The sequence below is a fragment of the Ceratina calcarata genome, unplaced genomic scaffold (genome assembly GCF_001652005.2).
Source record: "Ceratina calcarata isolate Rehan_Ccalc_2016 unplaced genomic scaffold, ASM165200v1 scaffold25, whole genome shotgun sequence".
In the NCBI taxonomy this organism is placed as follows: Eukaryota; Metazoa; Arthropoda; class Insecta; order Hymenoptera; family Apidae; genus Ceratina; species Ceratina calcarata.
The window spans coordinates 136,220-157,432 of NW_017147017.1; the positions used below are offsets into that span (position 1 = coordinate 136,220).

Below are 21,213 nucleotides of genomic sequence, written 5' to 3' on the forward strand. Positions count from 1 at the left end.
TCTTATCCCTTTCGTTCCCAGGGATGTCTGCCTCCCCCATCGGTGAGACAGCAACGAGGCCGTGTCGAAATTAACATTTCTCCTTTGAGCCGGTCGATCGCAGTAACACGAGCGATGCACCCTCTCGATCGGGAGCGCTTTCTCGGCTAGGTATATACGTGTACAGGCGACGATGCGGTGAGCTGCGACACTGCGGAATGCTCGCGTGCCTTTGGAATCGCGATACCGAAACGAGACAAGGGTTATTGGACGTTGTCAAAGGGGTAACGTCGCCCACCTTCGAGGACGACGACGACGACGACGCGGCGCTCGACGCGGTGTCGACAGCCGAACCAACCCTTTTACGAGGTGTCGGAATTCACTACAGCTACTCGAGCAAAAAGCCGATCGCCGAAATTAAGGCTGCGAGCCGTCGACAAAGCGCGAGCCACCTTTTTCCCTTTGATACCGGAATTTTTATCTATTCACTTTCATCACGTTTCACACTGAACAGGAATATTTCCTTCGACGCGTATTTCTCGTGTAATAAAAGAAAATTAACGATCCGACGACCACGCACGAGTTTTAGTATACTCCTGGGAGGAGACTTTGTCCTCGATAACCTACTGTTTATCGCCGTGCGAATCGTACGCAAACGGGAAGATTCCGAACGGTGTTATTGGTCGGCGGTGACTAATGGTTCTCCGCAGAGATGTCTCCGAGCACGATTTTCGCGCCGCACGGGCGCAAATTATGCACCCCGTAGGCCTATTGATTGCTTGTAAATTATGGGAACATTCGCGTTAATACCCGATTCGTAGCTAAATACGATTTTGTTCCCCACGCGTCGTGGGCGCTGCGGCTAATTCGATAAGTCGGCACCCTCTGCGAGCGTCTTTGCATTTCGTTTTACGAGGTGTCCTATTGGTTTCGCAGCGCGAGATTAATATTTTCTCTTTAAAGTTTCGTGGTGAAGGTTTTTATGTCAAAAGTACGAGGCTATAGAGTTGTGAAACTTCGCTACATGAACTTCTACGAGGGGATTTAAGAATATTCTGGGATTAAAATTGCTTATCTTTTATTTAAAGTAAGAGACTATGATACGAGCTTTCTAACGGGAATCTCTTAGAAACGTGTCGCGGAAGGCTGATACGCTCGTTGGCGATTCCTCAACTTACGATTAGCGTTGCCTCCACGAGGTCGAAATGTTCCCAGAGAGATCTACCCGCGTATTCACGCCCAAACGACTCGTTTCCCTGATAATTCCCAATTAGCGCTCCGGGGTAGGAACAGTCTCTCGCGTGTTTCCTTAAAAGCGTACCAGACAGAGCTCTCTCCTCGAGATAGATACTGAAGTAGCTAGCAAACTAAGACGACAGGGGTGGAAAACGAAGAAGAAACAAAGAACAGGGAAGAAAGTTAGGAAGAAAGAAAAAAGATTCTCGCGTAACATTCTTCTTAAGAAAGAAAGACTATGCGTAGAGAAGGAGAGGGAATTAGAGGATAAGTAGATCACGCGAACATATAATTCGGTTTCACGAGTTGCCCGGTGCGCGCCGTCCGACTGGCAACTGTAAGCTCGGGAGAATATTAACATATGGATGGGGTTGCGCAGTGTGAAGCGCTTATCACACAATGGGGCTGCCCATTGTCATGCAGATTCCCCTTGGCTAATATAAAATGATCATCAGACAGATCGGGGGAATCCCCTAATGCTTTAACACCCCGCGCCGTTGCTTCGGTCCGGCCGAGCTGTTGCGTTCGTTCGCAAGTGTAGCCATGCGTGATAGGCCAGATACACGCGATAATTATATGCTAAAGGCATATACACGCCAAGTTAGGCTCCAGGCCCGTCCGGATGGGATTTAGCGTCTATATCTATTCGCGTTGCGTCTATCTAGCATCGAGTAACCGACGGATTACCATCGAGATCGATCGAATTTCGGGGAAAGAAAGAGGGAAGCATCGACGGGCAGCGGGTGGCCAGTAGGTTATTCCTCTCCCATCCACCTATTTCATTCGATCTCTTTTTTTATCCCCGGGAGAGCGATGAGAGAGCGGGCAATCAAATACGCGGGCTAAAAGGCTTCCGTGTTGGTTTCGGTTGATTGATTGAAATTTTGCGGCTACTTCCCGATAACTAGGTTAACTGCTAATGGGAAATTTGAATCCGGTGCATCGGCGTGCGGATTTTAAACCGATCCGTGGCCAAGTTAAATCATTCGATAAAAAATATTTATCACCCGGCGGTCGACATTTTTCAATATAAAATATTTTTAAATTGTCCTGCCTATTTCACGCAGAAAGCTTTCCCACATCGAGCCCGGACGTCAGCCCCAATTGCATTCGCGCTGTTTCAGATAGCCGAGTCATTAACCGCGCGTGCTAAGGGTGCTCCTTACAAAAGCGAACCATCCTCTTTCATGATTATATCTCGCGGCTCTTAATTATCTCGCCGCCGATGCACCGGAATTCTTTTATTCACGATAACTTCAAGTACACCGTTAACAATTATTTCGTGACCTTCTTTCGTTCGAAACCCTCCTCCGCCTTTATAATTAATATTGATATCACATTTGATCAATGTGGGCGAACGCTTGTTGAACGCTCGAATTGAAAGACGCTCGACCGAACAAGGACGTCTATTCGTTTTCGGCAATGAAACGGCGACGCGAGGCGACTCGACGCCCATCTTGCCACTTTGCAGCGTATTACCCTCGAATTCGATTTGGCCCGGTGTCCGTGGCGATCGTCCCGTTGTCACGGGGACGACGTTAATTTAATCGGCATTTGAAAACGACTAGGAGACCCGACCTCGGCTGGCCCAGGGGCGCGGGGTGAAAAAAGGCGACCGAAGAGGGAGACGAGGACACTCGAATCTGCAAGGGAAATTAACAATGTTTTCCTCTCGCTCTCTTCCTCAAGGATCGCTTGTCACTAAGTAGTCTTCCGCGCAGTGGAACATTCCACTTTAACTTTGCGCCCTGTCTTCATTACTTCGGCAACGAGAAGCGCGACGTAGCGCGTCAACAAAAAACCCCGGCATAGTTGTATACTTTCGCGGCGCTAATTAGGATCTATCAGTGACGCCGTTTCGTAACGACCGACGCTTTGTAATTTAAACTCCCTCCTCCCGCGCCTTGGCATCTTCCACCGTATCGTCGCCGAGCCTCATTGAATTGCATTGCTCCAGCTTTTTTTCCGTCTCGGTTTGCTGTTACATGAGAAATTTACGATTATCACGCGTAACGAGGCAATGTGAGAAGCCTGATTTAAGAGGAAAAGTCATAGCAATTTCAAGCCTCGTCGCAGCGTTCCCGTCAGTAAAGAAAATGGTAGGTACACACAGGGAGTGCAGCACCGTATTCTGTCTCGTTAAGCCCATGGACGGGCTACTGGGTGTCGTGCTGGGGATAAACCGAGACGAGCCGAGCGAGGAACAGCCGCGGGGACATTATACTTTTATGGCAGCTCGTGATTATGTATCAACCAGACAGATTTATACGTTATGTATGGCCGGTATCGATTTTGCGCACCCCTCGCGAGCGCCCAACCTGCCGGAATGCAACGTGCGTTGAGCCCTGTGGGAAATATGCAATGCCGAAGTAATGGCGTTCCAGGGCAATAGGCGTTAATCCGGAATAGGCACCTGCCCGCCCGCTTCCAACGGACCGCGGAAAAAGGAGGAAATAGGAAAAAAGAAAAATAGATCGCGGATGCCGAATGCATCGTTCCGTCGAACCGGTTTGACGGTTTCTGGTAGCCGGCGGGGGACGAAGAACTCAATGGTGATCTGTGATCCGTAGACTATGATATTTTCAGATATCGAAATATGGGAGCTGTATCGCATATTCCAATTTCTGTGGACGGTTTCAATGACTATGAGTCCAAGCATTGTTCTTTATATATCGTATCGGCTAACGACATTCAGAGGAAATAGAATCTACGCCCACTATAACGCAGATTTGATCGAAGCTTTACTAACGAATTACGAAGGTTTAATTTTAGATGGATCGTAACTTGCGGGAGAGCGGGTTGTCCCAGAGGAAAGAAATATAGAGATTGCGACATTCCGGGGAACGTGTAAGACATTTTTTAAAATGAACCATAATTTGCAAGCGGGGGCCGCCGTTTCCGAGAGAAAACCGGGAAAGAAATGTGAAGATTGTGAAATTTTATGAAGTGCTCCAGACATTCTTCGGTCCACCGGCATTTTCCTTCGGGGAAAATGAAGTATAGTGGAAAAAAAAAAACGAACTTAATAGCGCGTATTTCAATTCGAATTTTCATTCGCCATTATTCCATTTCCGTCCGCGGTGACGCAATTTTTTGCCGTCGAAAGCAAATCGCGTCCGAGCGCGGAAAAATAATGTTAAAAGTTCATTCGTTACCATCAGCGAGATAAGAGACGGACGAATTATAGACTCGCGATAGTATAGCCGATTGCCTGGGGCGGGTATAGGTACCGCGTGGATGCCGCATTTGGTTCGTTTTCGTTAGATATAAATTCTGGAACTGTAATTAGGTCGATAAGGCAGCATTTACATCTGGAAACGAGGTACGCCAGCTTTTTGCCAGTAAGACGGCGGGGATTCGATCCAACTTTCCGGTAATTGATTGCTGTTTCCAGTATTCCCGTTCGGTAGAGTTCGCGCGGGAAGTTCATCGATGCGATCGAACAATTCCTGGGGTACCTGCGCGTTAACCGTCGACCATCGAGTCTCGAAGAATGATTTTGTAATTAATATTCCGTTCCTTGATATTGCCACGCCGTACGACTCGCAGATTTTATGCTCTAATTATGATTCTCGCAAACGAGAAGAAATAGGAGTTTCTTCAAGGAGCAAAAGAGTAATTTCCACGCAAATTCACCGGGCAAAGTGCTTCCATTGTAAACGGTTTCCCTTTTACCTCAGTTCGCAGGAACAAGGAAAATTATTATTGCTATTAAAGGGAGCAGGTCTACTGGTTAATTTGTCGAACAATTTAATTACGAGGTGGAAAGCAGTAGAAAAATCTACTTCGTCGAGAAACAAATTATACGTCGCGTTGTTTGGCTTTCGCAAAAAGCGTTACAACAGCACCTGGCCTTCACTAGAAACAGCGCTAGATTGTTGTTCCGGGGTTGTTTAATAAATAACGCGTGTGAGAGGGATGATAAATATCGCGACCTCGATGCAAGAATGGTACCGATGTTCAATTTCTACGACGCAACGGTGGCTGGTTGTTCCACGGGAATCGTCGAGAATTTATGATGTCTCGGTGTACTCCGGAGTAATCCGGAGGTAAGTCACGGTGATTAGTCACCCGAAAAGCGAGCCGTGGCGCTTTTATCCGCGAACAACTTCCTGATCCGGACAATGGATGGTCGCTGGAATATTAGGATTATGCTGGGTCGATCTTCGCCGTTCGCGTTGCCTTGGAACCAGGAACTTGGAACCTGGAGCACGGCTTTCAACTCGATGTCCCATGGTCCCATTAAATTCGACAAGGGAGAAAATCCGAATTCCAAAGAAACAAACTCGATCGCAAGTCGGTTCAGACTCGTGAATGAAAAGTCCTGACTCTGAAGGCAACAAATTTCTTCCAAGTCTAGTTTAGTGACGATTCAAAATTTCTCGGGTAAGGCCTGGTGCGCAATCAATTTTCCGAGATCCGAGTAGAGGATCGAGGACTGGGTTAAAACGTCTGGTGAAAAACGGGCAGACAATCCTGGCTGCAAAATAGACTCAGCTCTGTCGAGGATCCTCCTCCGGCGACAGCGTCGATTCGCTCTCTATTCCAACAGGATTTCTCGTCTGCCAGGCTCGTCTTCAATCAGCCTGCTTCCCTATCGATCATTCGACTCCTTTCTTATCTCCGCTATCTCTCTCGCTCTCGCGTGGTTCCTCTTCAATCCGAGAGCGGTTCTTCGCCCGGTTTTCTCGCTTTTTCAACCAGCTGTCGCGCGCAATCAACGTTATAAACACGCGCGAGCTGCCTGTTATTCCGCGCTCTCTGCAGCGAACGCAAAGAATCCCGGAGCCAGATCTCATTCAGGTTGCGCTCGTTTCGCGAAATCGCGTCGCGGAAATGATCTCCGCCGCGGGAACGCCTCGCTTTTCAACTCTTTCGCGAACCGTACTCGTACACCCGGGGAGTGAACGACTGTTTACCCACCGCGATGCTCTTTGAGTCATTCGACGAACGAAACTAGGGGGGGGGGGGTTTACAAGGGAAAAAAAATGCGAAATGAAGAGACAGGAAAACCGTCGGGTTAAAGGAAGTTAAAGAAAAAGAGAAATAGAGGAGGGTTGATGTAACCGAGGAGAGAAATTGAGAACGAAATGGAAAAAGGAGTGAATGAAACGAGGCGAGAGACGGAATCCAGATGAGAAACGAGTAGGAGGCTAGATAAGACAGGGGCTCCACGGTTCGCGGCCGCGTATTCGTGTGAAAGAACGTCGCGGGGATCTCGGCGTTGTTCAAAAACAGCCCGAGGACATCCGGTTAGCTCCGGTGCCCGCGCGGGATCTTCCTCGGTCGGGGCGGGAAACCAGCGCGAGACTGGGACGTGCATATTCTTCGGTTACGGTCACGAGACGCTACGTGTCTCGGAAGGAAATGTCTGCCCCGTAGAACGTGCCGCGGTTGCCCGAGAGACACTTGCGAGAGTAAGGATTTCGAGCTCTGTTAAGAAAGCAACGAGCGCGCGATTTCGGAGAGGGAAATCTCTCGATGAACAACCACAATTCTGTTGGACCCGGTTCCAGACTGATGTCTGAATTATCGGCTTCCGTTCCTTTCGAGCAAACCACTGTTACAGCGATCTCCCGGGTCTCGAACAAAGAAATTATTGAGTTCCTTCGTTATCCTCTTGATATTCCAAAATAATCTTCGCCGGCGTCACGCACGATATTCAACTTGTTCTCTCCGTCGACATATCGGTCCTCCGAATCTCGAGTGCGCATCAGCGTGATCTTCGTTCTCTCATTCCGAAAGACGGTCTCCAAGTTCTTCTCGAGCGCTGGTAGCGGCTCATCAAGTATTCGCGGCAGATAAGGAGGCGAACGTATGTCCCGGTCGTTTCAGAATTATCTGAAACTCTTGATTTTCAGCCCCGGCAGAAGCCAGTCTCTCGCTCACAAAGACGCAGGTAATTTCATTCCCTTGGCAGCCATCAAATTATAAACTGTATCGCGGGGAAGAGGAAAAGGGGGCAGTCGAGACCAGACAGACCCTCTTGCGATCAGCTGCTAACGATACCAAAAATGAGATTAACCGTCCGCGAAGGCGGGAAACGGAGGCGGGATCGAAGCTAATCTCGTCTCGGTGTAGCTATCTCGATATCCTCGACGTAAATAGATTACCGTGGCGACGTTAGGTGACGTCTGCTTTAACTCGCGAGACAGAAAGGCGGCCAGCCAGCCAGCCAGCCAGCGTCTGCTCCTCCGAGGGGATGAGGATCTATATGCGGAGGACACGCCAGGTTCCTTTCGGGAAAATGCGGAGGACGCGTGGAAAGAACGAAGAAGGCACGGTCGTCGTGGCAGGCTTCGAAGACAGGAGACAAAACGAAGAAGAAAACTAGAAACGATATAAAAAGAAACGCACGATAGCAGCGAGAGAGAGAGAGAGAGAGGGAGAGGGGGAGTATGGAATTGTATGGGACACCGAGACTCAGAAGAAACTGGCACGCTTTGACAGCCGGTAAATTAAAGTATATTTCCGCGACGTTAGAAGGCAGATGCGCTCTCTATACGTGGTAATCCAGCTGAGATTCCGTAGAGCTCGGGCATGAAAGGTACACTCGAAAGAGGGAATTTTTTATGAACAGGATCGGTATGCCGGGGCGAGAAGTAAGGGGGAAATTGGGGGAGACGCTAGGAGATAATGCAAGAGGGTGGAAAGAAGACGGCTGGGAAATGATGTCCACCTGAGTGCAAGAGACGTCGAGGCGAAGGGTAAGAGGCAACGAGTAAAACAAGTTGTCAGAATCAGATGAGAATCCGGCGAAGATCGCCACGATCGGTCTACCTGGCTTATCTGATCGGTACGTTGCCATCGATTGATGAAACAGGTAGATCTTCGTGGCGAGAGTTTAATGCCTGCCCAAATCAGTTTTGCGATAAAAAGTCCAAACGAGTATAGCACAAATTTCGCACTGGAGATTTAACCCCAGTACGTTTCCTACCTTTGGAAAGAGGAACGATAATACGGGAAATGCGGTATTTTTTCTTTATCCCCTGCAACAACGGAAACGTGACGCGACCCGGAGAACACATTTCGAGGATACGTAACGCGAACGGTAAAGACGACAGAAAGGAATGCGCCTATAAAGAGATGGGACGAGGCACGAGGGGGTGAGAATCTCCTCGAAGCGAGCAAAAAGTCCGGCTGAAAGGTTCGCTACTGATTTTACAAAGGGAGGCAAACCGTTTCAGAGTCTCAGAGGGAGCCCGATCAGTATTCAACTGCAGGCACCGGCCAGGGTCATGTGACGAGCTGGACATACACAAGATTTGCCGGGGATTCTTCACGGTGTACAGGATATGCTTCGCCCGGTAAACTGACCCTACGTGCTTTGGCTCCTTTATACGTCATTCCCATTTCCGATCCGTTCGTCCATGGGAATCTCGATCGGCACGGATCAATTTATTCCGTCGTCGCCGTCCACCTACCTTTCTTCTCTTTTTACATTTCCCTCTTCCTTTCTCTCGTCCATCGAACATGAGAGACGTAGCCTCCGAAAAAGATTTCTTAGCTCGCCTCTTTTGGTCATTACATCGGTTCGAAACAGCGCATCGAGATCGATCCTGTACGAAAACGTGATACTAATTTCCAAGTTGGAAGGGACGAGAGGATCGATCGCGTCGACGTTTCGTAGGAGGAAAACAAGATTGTCAATTACTTCGAGGTGAGTGAATATACCTAGCCAATGAATTTTTCCCTTAAGAGAAGCGAAGAACGTTGCATGCCGAAGAGTGATTAGACGAGAGAAGTTGGGAAGCTCTTAAAGAGTACAGCAAACTCCTAAATCTACGGACACTATTTTTCAACGCCCGAGTTCGCTCAGACCCCGGCTGCTTATTAACATCGTGGGTAACGGGTACAGCTACCCAGGAAGCTGTTTACAAGCGGGGGTGGAGGAAAGTCGCTCCGGCATGAAGTGTTCCAGCGTGCATTCGCGATGGGCTTTCATACACACCTCAGGAAAATGACGTTTACCCGCGAGAAACGTACACAGAGGAACGGTCGGGATATACAGGCTCACGCGTTGTTACCATCTCCGTGGCTCGTAACCGCTCTTAGCCAACGGTTTACAATGTTTTACGTTCCAAACAGATTAGGAAACGGAGGTACGTGCGCGGATCGAGCATCGATTTTTAGAACAGTCACGTCTATGATAAGACAAGTGTGGAACACGACGCATGTATCTACTTATCTAGGAATTATCGTTCGCTCGACAGGAAACGTTCCTGCCGATTCGATCGCATTAGCCACGCGTTTCGCCTCTAAGCACGCTTTTTCTGTCACTCTGTCAAGAACCATCGAGCGAGCACTCTAATTCACTACGTGACCGGCTCCTCCGACTGGGAAACCTCATCATTGTGTCTCCGGTATCTTCTCGTTCCGGATCGACAGTCGCGACGGATAACGCTAACTGACTGACACGAATAGCGTGAAAGGGATCGAGGGCGGCGAGTCCGCGACAGCCCTTTTTCTCTGCGGCCACTCGAGCTTCCCCTATTCCATTATGCCGCATGCACTTCCATCCCGTGCCCATCCCCTTTCGCTGCGACGAAAGTACCGACAATTTGCCTGCCGCGCTGTTCGCCGCGTCCCCGCTCCCGATATCTGCTTCTTTCAGTTCGGTTGCTCGGATCTCTGGAAAGAGAGACTCACGGGCAGGGAAAGGAGCCAAAGGGACTAGAGAGGGGACCGGTGACACTCCGTGTTTTGTAGCGAGCTTCCTGCGACGAGGGGCGCGACATTAAGGAGAGCCGGAAAATGAATGTCAGCCACGAGTACCACTCAGCCCTTCATCGGCCCGATCCTATTCATTTACCTTTTCTCCCCTTCATTCTGTTTCCTATGCTTTTTATCGCGCGTTTCTTTCAATCGGATCTCGTTTTCCTCGCCTATAAAATTTTCGTACGCTCCGCCGTAAATATAAAAGAAGTTCTTCACTCCATGCAAGATCCGGTCATGCAGTTTTCGTCACACTTTCGAAGGCTGTTGCCACCGATACGGCACGACATCGATTTGCGATAAAGGAATTAGAGGAGCAGCCGGGAAGGGTTAGGACGATAGAAATCGCGTATCAGGGAAGAAGTATTTGCATGCGAGCGTTTCGCGATCCTGTCAGCCCACATCGGCTTCGAGCTTCTCCTCCAAGTAGCTTTCACAGTCAAAGCGGAAACACGCCCAAGCCGAGTTTCCAAAAGCGAAGTCCTGCCGGATAAGCGGCTTAACCGGTCTCGAGCGGCTTCGTGCGTTCCTCCAAGGTTCTTGCCCGGTCAACTTGGAAGCACCTGACGCGCAGGTGAAAATATTCATCCGCGTTTATATTCCCTCTTGCCCCGGGTCACACTCGAGGGATTCCGATCTCATTTCGAAGGAACAAACCTACGCGAGTGACATTCCTGGCCGGCGATCTGACTCGTCCGGCACCTTTGTCAGGATGCTAATCGGTCGAGTGGATCTGGACAGCGCGACCGAGCGGAGCACCCCGTGGCGTTGGTCCACCAGGTCTGATTCACGATCTGATCGTTATCTCGCAGGCTACCATTCTGGTCTGGAATGCTCCGTGAGTTCTCCGAAAGAGTTGTTCGACGGTTTCGAATTAGGAACACGCGTGACGGGTATTTTCGGAGCGGCGAGGTTATCGACTGCTTCCGAATTCGAACTTCGATGAATATCTACTTCTTGCGGAGGAAAACTTTGGCTAACTCGAATTACCCGATCCTCGTTTCCGATGGAGAGCTACAGAGTGCAATGCGAAATCCATTTCTGGGAAACTTAGTTTAACCAGAGGGTGACTCGATCAACCGTCCGTATCGTACGATTACCAGTTTACGAGTCTCTGTCTCGGGCTTTTATAGGCGCGATGACCAGCGGTTGTAAACGATAAGACATCCACGGAAAAATTTACTGTGTGACGTTAAAGGCGGTCGCTCGAAAACAGTTCGGGTATGAGAAACGAAAAATAGAGGGTCGGACTCACAAAAATTGCGCGCTCGGCGCCACACACACTCTTATTATCTATCGCTACCACAGCATTATCTTCATTGTTCGCATACGTTCAAAATGGCCTTCGACAAGCCATGGAAAATGACGGAATGTTGGGCGAGCGTTGCGAAAGTTGCGCACAAAACGCATTATACGCGACGTGCTTCGTTGAACTTTCTAAATGCACCGTGCAGGCGTAACGAATACGTGTTACATGTATCCCGACCCATGGCGACAAGGGAAAGGTCGCCCCTGGGAAACTGAGTGAAATTGTTTTCACGAGAGAACGAGGAGCATGGATTTCCAATTCCAGGCATGTTTAATTACAGAAACTTCTTTATTGTATTGATTGTTTTGGGTAAGGACGATCGTTATTTGAAATCTCTGGCATGGAGAATTGATCGGTAAATTTTGAGTACTTAGAGAAATTCAGATGATAAATTTCAGGTCCCGTTAGTCGGAGCGAGCTCGATCGAATGTTAATCGATACTGTTCACTTGGCTCGTAACTTTGTTGGCTCAACTATACCGTTCAACCAAAGCGGTTCGCACGAGGCAGCTGCCGGATCGAAGTTGCTAGTGATTCATGGCGATGCGTGATGAGAAGGCAGATCAGAATTTCCCTGGTGCTAGGGAAGCGTTCTCCCTTCTCTAAATAGCACTGCTGCTTTTGTACGCGACCACTGCCCGTGACTCGAGGGTTTCGTTTGACCCTTCGCTATTAACATTTGTACAATATCATAAGCGGTGGTCGACGATAGACTTCGTGAACTATTGCACAACGCACCCACATCCCGAACGACTAGTATCGTTGCTTTTGATGTATTCATTGTTCTAGAAAATACGGGAAATGCAACGCGGTTCTCTTGCGATCTCTAATTGTATTCTATTCTTCGTGAGTAAATCTTATGAAATCGTCGACGCGTGCGTTTTTAACGCTAAGACGAGAAAGTACATGAAAACTGCACGAGCTCGTGCGCCGAGTTAAAATTGCAACCACGTCCCACTCGTCGGACCATTAACCCCGTCACTTCGTCAACTCTCGAGCGGGACCGAAGCTTTACCGACGGAATTTCAGCCAACAATTCGCATCCCTCGATTTCCCCTTCGTTCGATGAAAAACGTCACGGGAACCGGTCGTTTCGATAACTTATGGCAGGGCCGCGCGTGTCCCTTAGCAGTTACGGACTGCGAACGAGCTCGGTAGCGCTATTGGGACCAGGAAGCGACCACCGCGCCGTGTCCAACCGTGACGGCCGGGGATATCCGCGATAGTTTTATCGAGCAACTTCCATTCACCACAATTCCCTTCGCGGAATCGCCTGAGTCTTTCTCTGGAAGAGTCCGCTGGGAAACGCGTTTCCATATTCCCGTACACCGAGAACAGTGAATGGCTTTTTGCGACGGCTAGATTAAGTCTGACAATCAGTCATTTTCCAGGAACGCGTGAAAAGAATTAATTCGGATCACGGAGAAGGATTGCCAGTTTTCAGAAGATTTAGAAACCCAGTATCGATATCCTCCATGGTCCGGGCCCTGATATATGTTCTGGGAGATATTGAACCGCACGCGCGATTAAAAGTTATCTAGCATTCTTCCTCCGCGCGCAGATAAAACGAAACGATAAGGAAATAAGTACGGTATATCAATCCTATCGCCGGGAAAAGTAGACTCCCGTATCTCAGCTTGGACCAAGTTTTGATCGTATTCCAAATTTCCTCTCAGACAGATCTTCCCGCGAATCAAACAAACAGGATCACGTTGATATACGTGACGCGTATAAAAGACTAGGTAGTGACCTCGTCCAAAGAAATATGCTCCTCGAATTGTCAACTCGAAGAATTTATAACGACGGGAAAAAATTCGACCTCGTCCGAGCAAATCGTTCAAAAATTGTAGAAAACGCTTGGTGAAAAACTCGGGGCGAAGTCGCTGAGCCAGCTAGGGAGCAGCCATCCCTATCCCTCTGTACACGTGTGTATGTGTAACACAAGAATCACGCAGGGGTGGAAAGCGTCTTACTTTTGACAGTGATAAATACAGTTCTCGGGAATATAGGGGAAAGTTGGCGAATTTGGAATCGCGTCTTTGAGAGTGGAGATATTTACGGCGCGCGGCGTCGAGCTCGTCTCTCGAATATCGCGTCGTGTTTACGTAGTCGGTATCCGTGACCGACATTTGCAAGGCGATAGCGGCGCAACGATATACCTACATTCGGCGACGACAGGGATGACAATCGGTGTTTCGCGGCGGTGAGATTACCGTCGAACCGAGGGAATGCTACCGCCGACGACGACGACGACGACGACGACGACGACGGAGAGACTTGACTTTGTCAATTGAAGCATGAAGAGAGCTTCCTCCTGTTGCTGCCACCGTTGTTACGTAAATACGTAATACAACGGGGGATGGTTGAGTCGCCTCGCTTTACTAAACTTCGCTCGTTGGATCTTAATCGCCGACTGACGTTCGTCGCGTCGCAATTTATACGAAATTGCATCTGCCTATTCGTTTAGTTTATGCAAACAATTTTCCGCGGCGCGATTAAACTTCGCTAACTCGAATCTCGATGCAACATTTAATCCTTTCTAGTATGAGATTCGATAAAAACGGGGTGAATTGTCCTCTCGCATGGATGCGATTAAAGGAAGAAGAAGCGGGATGCGGGCGACAGTGACAGCTACCGCGAGACAGATTCATTTTCGTTGAACTTAGATAACAAAATAAATACCCGTTTCTCAAGCTCCTTCTCGAGGGCATCTCTCCGTCGCGGTATCTCTAATCAGATTTACGGTAGTTCAGCCAGAAAACCACTCTCTCCGCTAGCCGTGAAACGCCTGGCTGCACCGCGCTTTTGTTTAATAGCTCGGCTATCTCCGTCCGTTGTAATACGCGCAATTACGATTGTTCGAGTTACCAGGTGCTGCTATCCGACCCCGGTATTTACCTCGCGTCCTTCTGTTGCCTTTATATCTGCGCGCTCACGGCGCGGCGCGACGCGACGATGCGGCCCAGCCCGACGATCCCGCAAATTACTACGTGCCGGGATGACAAAAGAACGGCAGACAGGGAAACGGGAACGACCGGCCGGCCGGCCGCGCGTCGGAAATTAACCCGTTGTTAATTAAATTAACCAAATTACAGACACGACCCAGGCGAATTCTTTCCCGCGGCTGAATTAAGCGTGACTCGTACCCGCAATTTCTTGCACCGGTGCGAGGACATCTGCATCGCGTTACCAACGCTTCACCAACGAACGAACTATTCATTTCTATTTGTGACTGTAACTTATTCAACGGATTATATCTCGCAGGTGGAGATATATTAAAAGAACAATGACTATCCTGTACAACGATCTCCCGATTTCCCGAATTTCAATTACTCGCGAGCCAATTACACGGAAGCGGTCCCTGGACCGCAACCGCAATTCTGTCTCGGTATCGGAGCCTCGATCTCGCGAGAAGTCGCCATGATTTTCGGTGAATATACCGCGCGCGAACCAATCGGGCTGGTATTTTCGTCAGCGGTGAAACATATAAAATCGAGAGGGACCAAGAGAGAAAAGGGAGAACGCGTCGGGCTGTTGTCGCGTCGGTAGGTGTATACGGCGTGCAACGAAATTCCATGTTAATTGAGATGCCACGTAGTACTCACCCCTCGACCGGCTCCCGGGACCAACGATAAATACTCGTCGTGTTATCTGGCGTCGACGTATCTTCATCCAGATTTCGGGTAAATACCGGCGGTCGTGGAACGACTTCCACGTACAGCGTTCCTTCTCTTCGTAGTCGTCCCTCATTCTTTTCGGTAGTAATATCACTGTATAATTACAACTTCTGCGGTTACGAGGGGCCACGGGACGGGACGTCCAAACATTTTTCTTATCTCGCAGGACCGTTTCTCCTCCGGCTCCGGTCCACGGCCACTTATAGCGAGCATAATAGGGTTCTATTCCGGACCAGGTTTTCTTATCTGATGTACCGCGGCCGGGTTCCCCCGGGACGGACACTTATATGGAGTACGTAGCCGCTACCATAGCATCGACCGACCATTTTCGTTATTGGCTCTTCTTTCCGGCAGCCACTCCTTCCACCAGCTACCCGAAACACTGTTTCTCTGGCTACAGAGAGACAATACGGTAGCGTAGCTCCACTGAATATGCGTGGATCGCATTCTTTTTCCTGGGTCACTGGAAACTGGGGACGCTTACGGAGGTCTGAAAATGACAAGACACAAGTAGAACGTTAGATAACCTACTTTAATTTAAGAACACCGCGGGGCGTGTTTTTTACACGATTTTTAAAATTATCTATTTCCTCTTTATAAAACGTGTGCAATTTGCCATTTTCCCACGGCGAACGTAACGCGACGACTGTGTAATTTTCATTTTTTCGTTCTACGACCAGGGAACAATTGGCGTTTTTCCAAGCGAAATTCTCGAAAGGACGTGAAACGAAAGGAGCGAGTTTATTAAAATTATATCGTTTTGAAACAAGAAATTTCAGGATTCAGTTTGATCGGTGACACCGCGTAACCTCCGGGTTGACCTAGATCATCGTGTCAAAGTGCGTGGCATGATCCGGATTATTCGAGGCGAGGTTGGCTCGCAAACGATCGTTGCGACGCTATCGATACCAGCGGTGTCCCCAAATCCTGACGAAGCTGGGCTCTAATGCTAACGGAACATCCACACGATTTCCGGGAACGATGACGCACGGCACACGAATCCAACGTCTAATTTATCTAATTGCATTGGGAGCTCGCTTTGATGCTATCGCGCCGCTCTTGAATATGGAAGTCAAAGTGGGGCGAAACATGTACTTGTGACAAAGGAACTGAGACCTTGCAATCAACGCCACAAATCTTGATGCATGAACTGTGAGGGGTAACATCCAATTACCGGACAGTAGTTAACATAATTTGAAAGAAAAATTCAATTCCTGGGCGCCGCTAAATTGTTTCGCATTATTGGATATCGTGAATCGAATTAAAACCGTGAGTGGAGAGACGAAGATCGAGAACGAAGACGCGACCCTTCAAACGCTGAGAACGGGGAAATAAATTTTCTTCTCCATTTGCCAAAATGGAATTAAACGCTGACGTTGGATTAAAAAGAGAACGAAGAAAATAAAGTCGGTGCGTGTCGAGGCGAACATGCTACGGTAAGTACGAAAGTTGGCGCATAACGCAGGAGTTTCCGCATTCGCGTCAAAAACAACCGGGCATCTCATCGCTATCGGTGTCCTTAACGCGCGAAACTTTCGTACCGTGCGCGCTATCTGCGCCAAATGAACGAATTTGTCCGGAGTTAGCCACGATAATAAAGTTCCTTCCTTTCCTTTTTCTCCCTGCCGTCCTTTTTTTCTTTACTTCCCCCCTGCCTCGTGGGACGACGACGACGACGACGCGAGACGTAATGGCGCAGGACAAACAACAATCGCGGGGGAGAAGTTGCGGGCAGTGCGGGCACTGCTGATAACGATTCCTCGCTGAAAATAAAGGGACCGAGGAAGAATAATGGCCCCGCAGTTGTAAACTTTCGGCTGAATAAACGTGTCTAGTCTGGCGATATTCGGGAGTTACGAGCGTCTAATCCGTCGATGAAATTACTAGGGCTAGACCAGCCCATAAACGCGGGCTAAACTACAAACAACGTAACTATGGAACAACATTCTGTATAGTTTCCCTTTTCTCCAAACGTGCATGATAATTAAACCGTACAAAGAGTTTCGGAAGAGGGTTGCTTCCTGACAAAAAGGTTAGAAAAGCAAGCTCTTACTTGTCCTTTGGCAATGGAGTCAGTCGAGCTTACAAAATAGACACAAAAGGTTGTCCTCCGATGATAAATCGGTACGCCCTTTTGGTCCCGTGCCGAATTCACCCCATCGACGATCGCACCCCGCCCCGTTCGCGATCAAACGTGTGCTCCGTGTGTCGTGTCGTCCCGATTGTCACTGCGATCGAAAGCAGTCCTAATTCCATGTCACTAGCGAAGCCCGCCCATCAGGTGATGCGGACCCTGGGCTCCGAGGCATACGCGATTTTTTAGGGTAGCTGAACACACACGGTGATTCCAATCGCAATAATAGAATAGGGATTTTCTATGATCACGTATCGCTGCGAGAAAAAAATATTCTGGATCGTCCCTTTATTATGCGTAACTGGTTTTAGGGAAAATAGCAATGGGAAAATAGTATGTACGCGAAGGAACGTAGAAAAACGTTTGATTTCCGGCAGTGAGATGTCGTCGTCGCTGGTAGGGCCTGAAGGCGGGCGAGCAGAGTGCCGCGATTTGATTGAAAGTTCCGGCGCGCAGGGCGAAGACAAATGGCCCGAGCAAGGTCACCGGAAACGCTTCCAGCGTCGCGACGTTTTTCCCCCGTCTCTCTTTCTCTCTCTCTCTCTCTTCGATTACGAACTTTCGAATGTCCCCACGGAAGTTTGCCATCGCGCCCCTGGCGGAAAAAGCACCGGAGTAACTTGCCGCGCGAAGGAAAATCATTTAGCGAGGTCATCGTTTTCGCGTAAAGTTTCCTCGTCGACGTCTTTATTTGTCGGCTAATTAAAATGGACGTTCGAATTATAACTCAATACCTTTTGTAGATACTAGTATACGAAAAGAATTGAAATCTGTAACGAAATTAATTCTTTTTTTAACATTCGTCAACAATTACTCTGATTGAACGAGTAAACGTAACGCGTCGAATTAAGACCGATCGCGCACGTATTTCACGTGTCCGATTTTAATCAATGTCGGCGGAATCACCGTCACTGTATTATCATTTTAAACAAAGGTACAATTACTCGATTTATGCCTCGGCGCCGATAACGGAAACTTCGTACAATTTCATTTTTATTCGTCGACGGCCGCGTGTTTACAGCAAACAAACGGGCCAAATATTATATGCGAAATCCTTATGAATTTTTAATGGTAATGCAACAACATCCGCTGGATCGATAATAGACGCGCATACAGGTGCAGTTTCATGCCTCGATTTCTGCTCTGTTTCCCTTCCGTTTGGTTTTCGTTCATTTTATGAGCGCACCGGCCGAACGCATTATTATTGAAATATTATGACATTTGGTCCTCGTTTTCATCTGATCTTCCATTACTTAAACTAATCAATTTTGCATTCGAAAATGGTACCACTGATCCGATTCGCTCGGGGCCAAACAGGATCAATATGATAATGTCTGCGGTCGGACATTTGATAGAATAATGAATGATAATGCGCGATAATTATTCGGTTAATCGTTCGACTTAATTATTGAAATCGTACGGTCAATCATTCGGTCGTACCCAACCTGGGCGAAACCGTGTCGCCATAATTAATGGTGTCGTTCCACCTCGAGGACCGGTACTTCATCGGGCGCCGGTGCAGATCATCGGAATAGCGCCCCGAGTTCTAATTATGCAGAAAAGTAGGCGAACATTTTTACGAGGCCGGAAGAATTATTCGTACGGTTGGTAATAGCGAAAAGAAGTCGTCGACGGTCGTAGAACCGGGCTCCCGATAATCGGGCTAATTCGCGCGTTCGATGCGAAATTGAAAATTAATCGTAACGATCGCGGTGAAAATTGAAACAGTGTTTCCTCGCGGCATGGCGCGCCGTTCCATTTAATTTCGTCATTTTTCCTCCTTCCGTTTCTATTTTCTTCCATTCCTCTCTTTTTCTTGTAACGCTTGGAAAATGATACTCGGTTTAATCGAACGCTTTCATTCGATCGGTTCCTCGTATCGAGTTCAAAGAGAGCACGATAATGCTACACCACGTTTGAGAGATAAAACAAATTTGCAGGTTTACCTATCGCGTTTTGGCTCCTCTGCGTCTTGGTTTTATCGACGAATTGCGGACAAACGAATGTTTCGGTTGCCCGCGAAGGAAAGCAGGTTCGATAGGAACGGGCGCAGTATAAACAGCGTGGCGGCACTAAAGCGGTTGATGGGCAAATTAGAGCGTGCTCTGAACAGGTCACAAGCCTATGTTAAGGCGCGCGGGTACACTTAACCAGGCGCAATCACGGGCCAGTATTTACCTTGTCCGGTCCGCTATCGGGTTAATGCGACTCACGGCGAAATTAGTTTCGCTAATTTAACCCTGATAATGCGCCGATACCGTTTGATTGATCGTCCACCGACCGCAGGAGTAGTTACGTCACGGCGATCCCTATGGATCCACGTCAGATCATCGAAGACTTACGACCGTTCCACAATTTTACAATTTCCATAATAATTAAAAAAACGCGTAAACTGTCGAAATAAGGAAGTTATGAAATTAGCGATCTTTGGTTGGTATTTGCGAGGATGGCAGTAATCAGGTCGATCGTATATCATCGATTCGTCGTTAAGAGGAAATTTCTCCGCAAGTTAATTACTGCCACGTCGCGGTACCGCCGCGCTGATAGGAATTACACGACGCTTTTCCGATTCGATGAAAGCACTCGAAACGCGCAGACGTCGTGCAATTTCCCGCGAACTAAATCTTGTCATTATAATTTTATAACAGCACTCCTCCGTTCTCTGTTTTTTTTTTGTTCATTATCAAATAACCAGCGAAAGTGTTCGGGTGGAGGTTTGAAACAATTGTTTATTTATGTACTCGACGGTGAGAGAGCGAGTCGAAGTTTGGTTCAACGGCAGGATGGAACTTGTCCAATTAATTTTAAAAGGTTCTCGGGCGAAAGGAAACTTTTAATTACGCAATCTGCCCGTCAAGCATCCTAATTCCTGTGAATTTTTGATCCGCGTCGTTGTTCCAGGTGTCGAGTGGCGACCGAACGAGGGCGCGTCCGCGATCGAATCTCGAGACCGCGGAGCAACGGTTATAAAATTATACGACGTCGAAATAATTAGTTATCGTTTATACGTGCGAAACTGAAAATCAGCAGAGATGCAATTAGAACGATTGTATAGCTCGCGAGCCTCGGAACAATTTTCCGGTCGTTTAACTAAAACAGCAGAATAATCGCGTTTCCGTGATAATTTCGATGAGTCGCGATTATCGCGGAGACAATATTCCGGCGAGGACGAAGGCTGAAGGAAGTCGAAACGGGGGCAAGCGTAGCAGCGCCGACGAGAGGGAATCCTTACAGGAGCTCGTTTGTACCTTCTTCGTTGCTGTTTATATTTAATCCAGCGGCGGCGGCGGCAGCAGCAACATTTAGGGCCTTATTTCTGCTTAACTAAGCGTTCCTGTGCATTCCGCGAGGCAAAGTTTGTACAAGTAGAAACTCGGCGTTACTTCCGCGCCATTCAGTAATTCCCGACGGAGCTACTTTCGAGAAGGCTAATAGCCAGCGGAAGCGATGCTCGCTTCCTTTAAGATTTATTAAAACCAACGTTTATTTACAACGAAAAAATGTTCATTAACTTTTGTACGACTCCTCCCGGTATTACACCGCAACCTCACCAAAGCAACGGAGTCCCGCGATTCGAGAGTAACCCCGCGACACATAATATAAAATAAAAAACCGATGCGCCGACGTTACCGTCTGGTCGATTTTCATCGACCGACCGCCGAGCCGGAAACTTGTACGTGGAAAGGAAAAACGAGGCGGCCGAATCGTTACACGGTAGATACACGCGAGGGCACGGACAGGGGAAGAGAGAAAGGGGACGGAGGGGAAATTGTAATTTTCCAAGAGGTTCGCTGCGCGAGGCTGAGAGGGTTTTTACGGCATTATTAAAAAAGGTGTGTTTCACGGTGCGGGGGCGGGGATAACGAAAGTTTCCGCCATCGGCAGCGCGAGGCTCACCCCCTTCTCCCCGGGCGTAAGTGGTACTTTAAAAATTAACCGGGAGTATTATATAGTTTTTTATAGCCTGGGCATCTTGGCCGGTCTCGTATCTGGTTTTATGGACTGCCAGAACGAAAATCGTATCTAGCCGTCGCGTCCCGAAACGAATGGAACGTGTCGTGAACATTACACTCTCTCTCGCGTAACGAGATGGTCTGGTGGTAAGACGGGAGATATCTAATGAAGTGTCGACCGTTAAAATCCAAAATTCTGAACGTCGAAATT

The 21,213-nt window shown here is 48.4% G+C and overlaps 1 protein-coding gene across 6 annotated transcripts in view; it reads right to left on the minus strand.

Moving 5' to 3' along the window:
* The window catches only part of LOC108622924 (zinc finger C4H2 domain-containing protein), a 161,500-nt gene that overhangs the window by 60,760 nt on the left and 79,527 nt on the right, over window positions 1-21,213 (minus strand). For all 6 annotated transcript variants that reach the window (XM_018021066.2, XM_026811859.1, XM_026811858.1 and 3 more), the window contains exon 6: window positions 14,844-15,405. The gene's annotated coding sequence lies outside the window, so the exon portion shown is untranslated. The remainder of the gene's footprint in view (window positions 1-14,843; window positions 15,406-21,213) is intronic.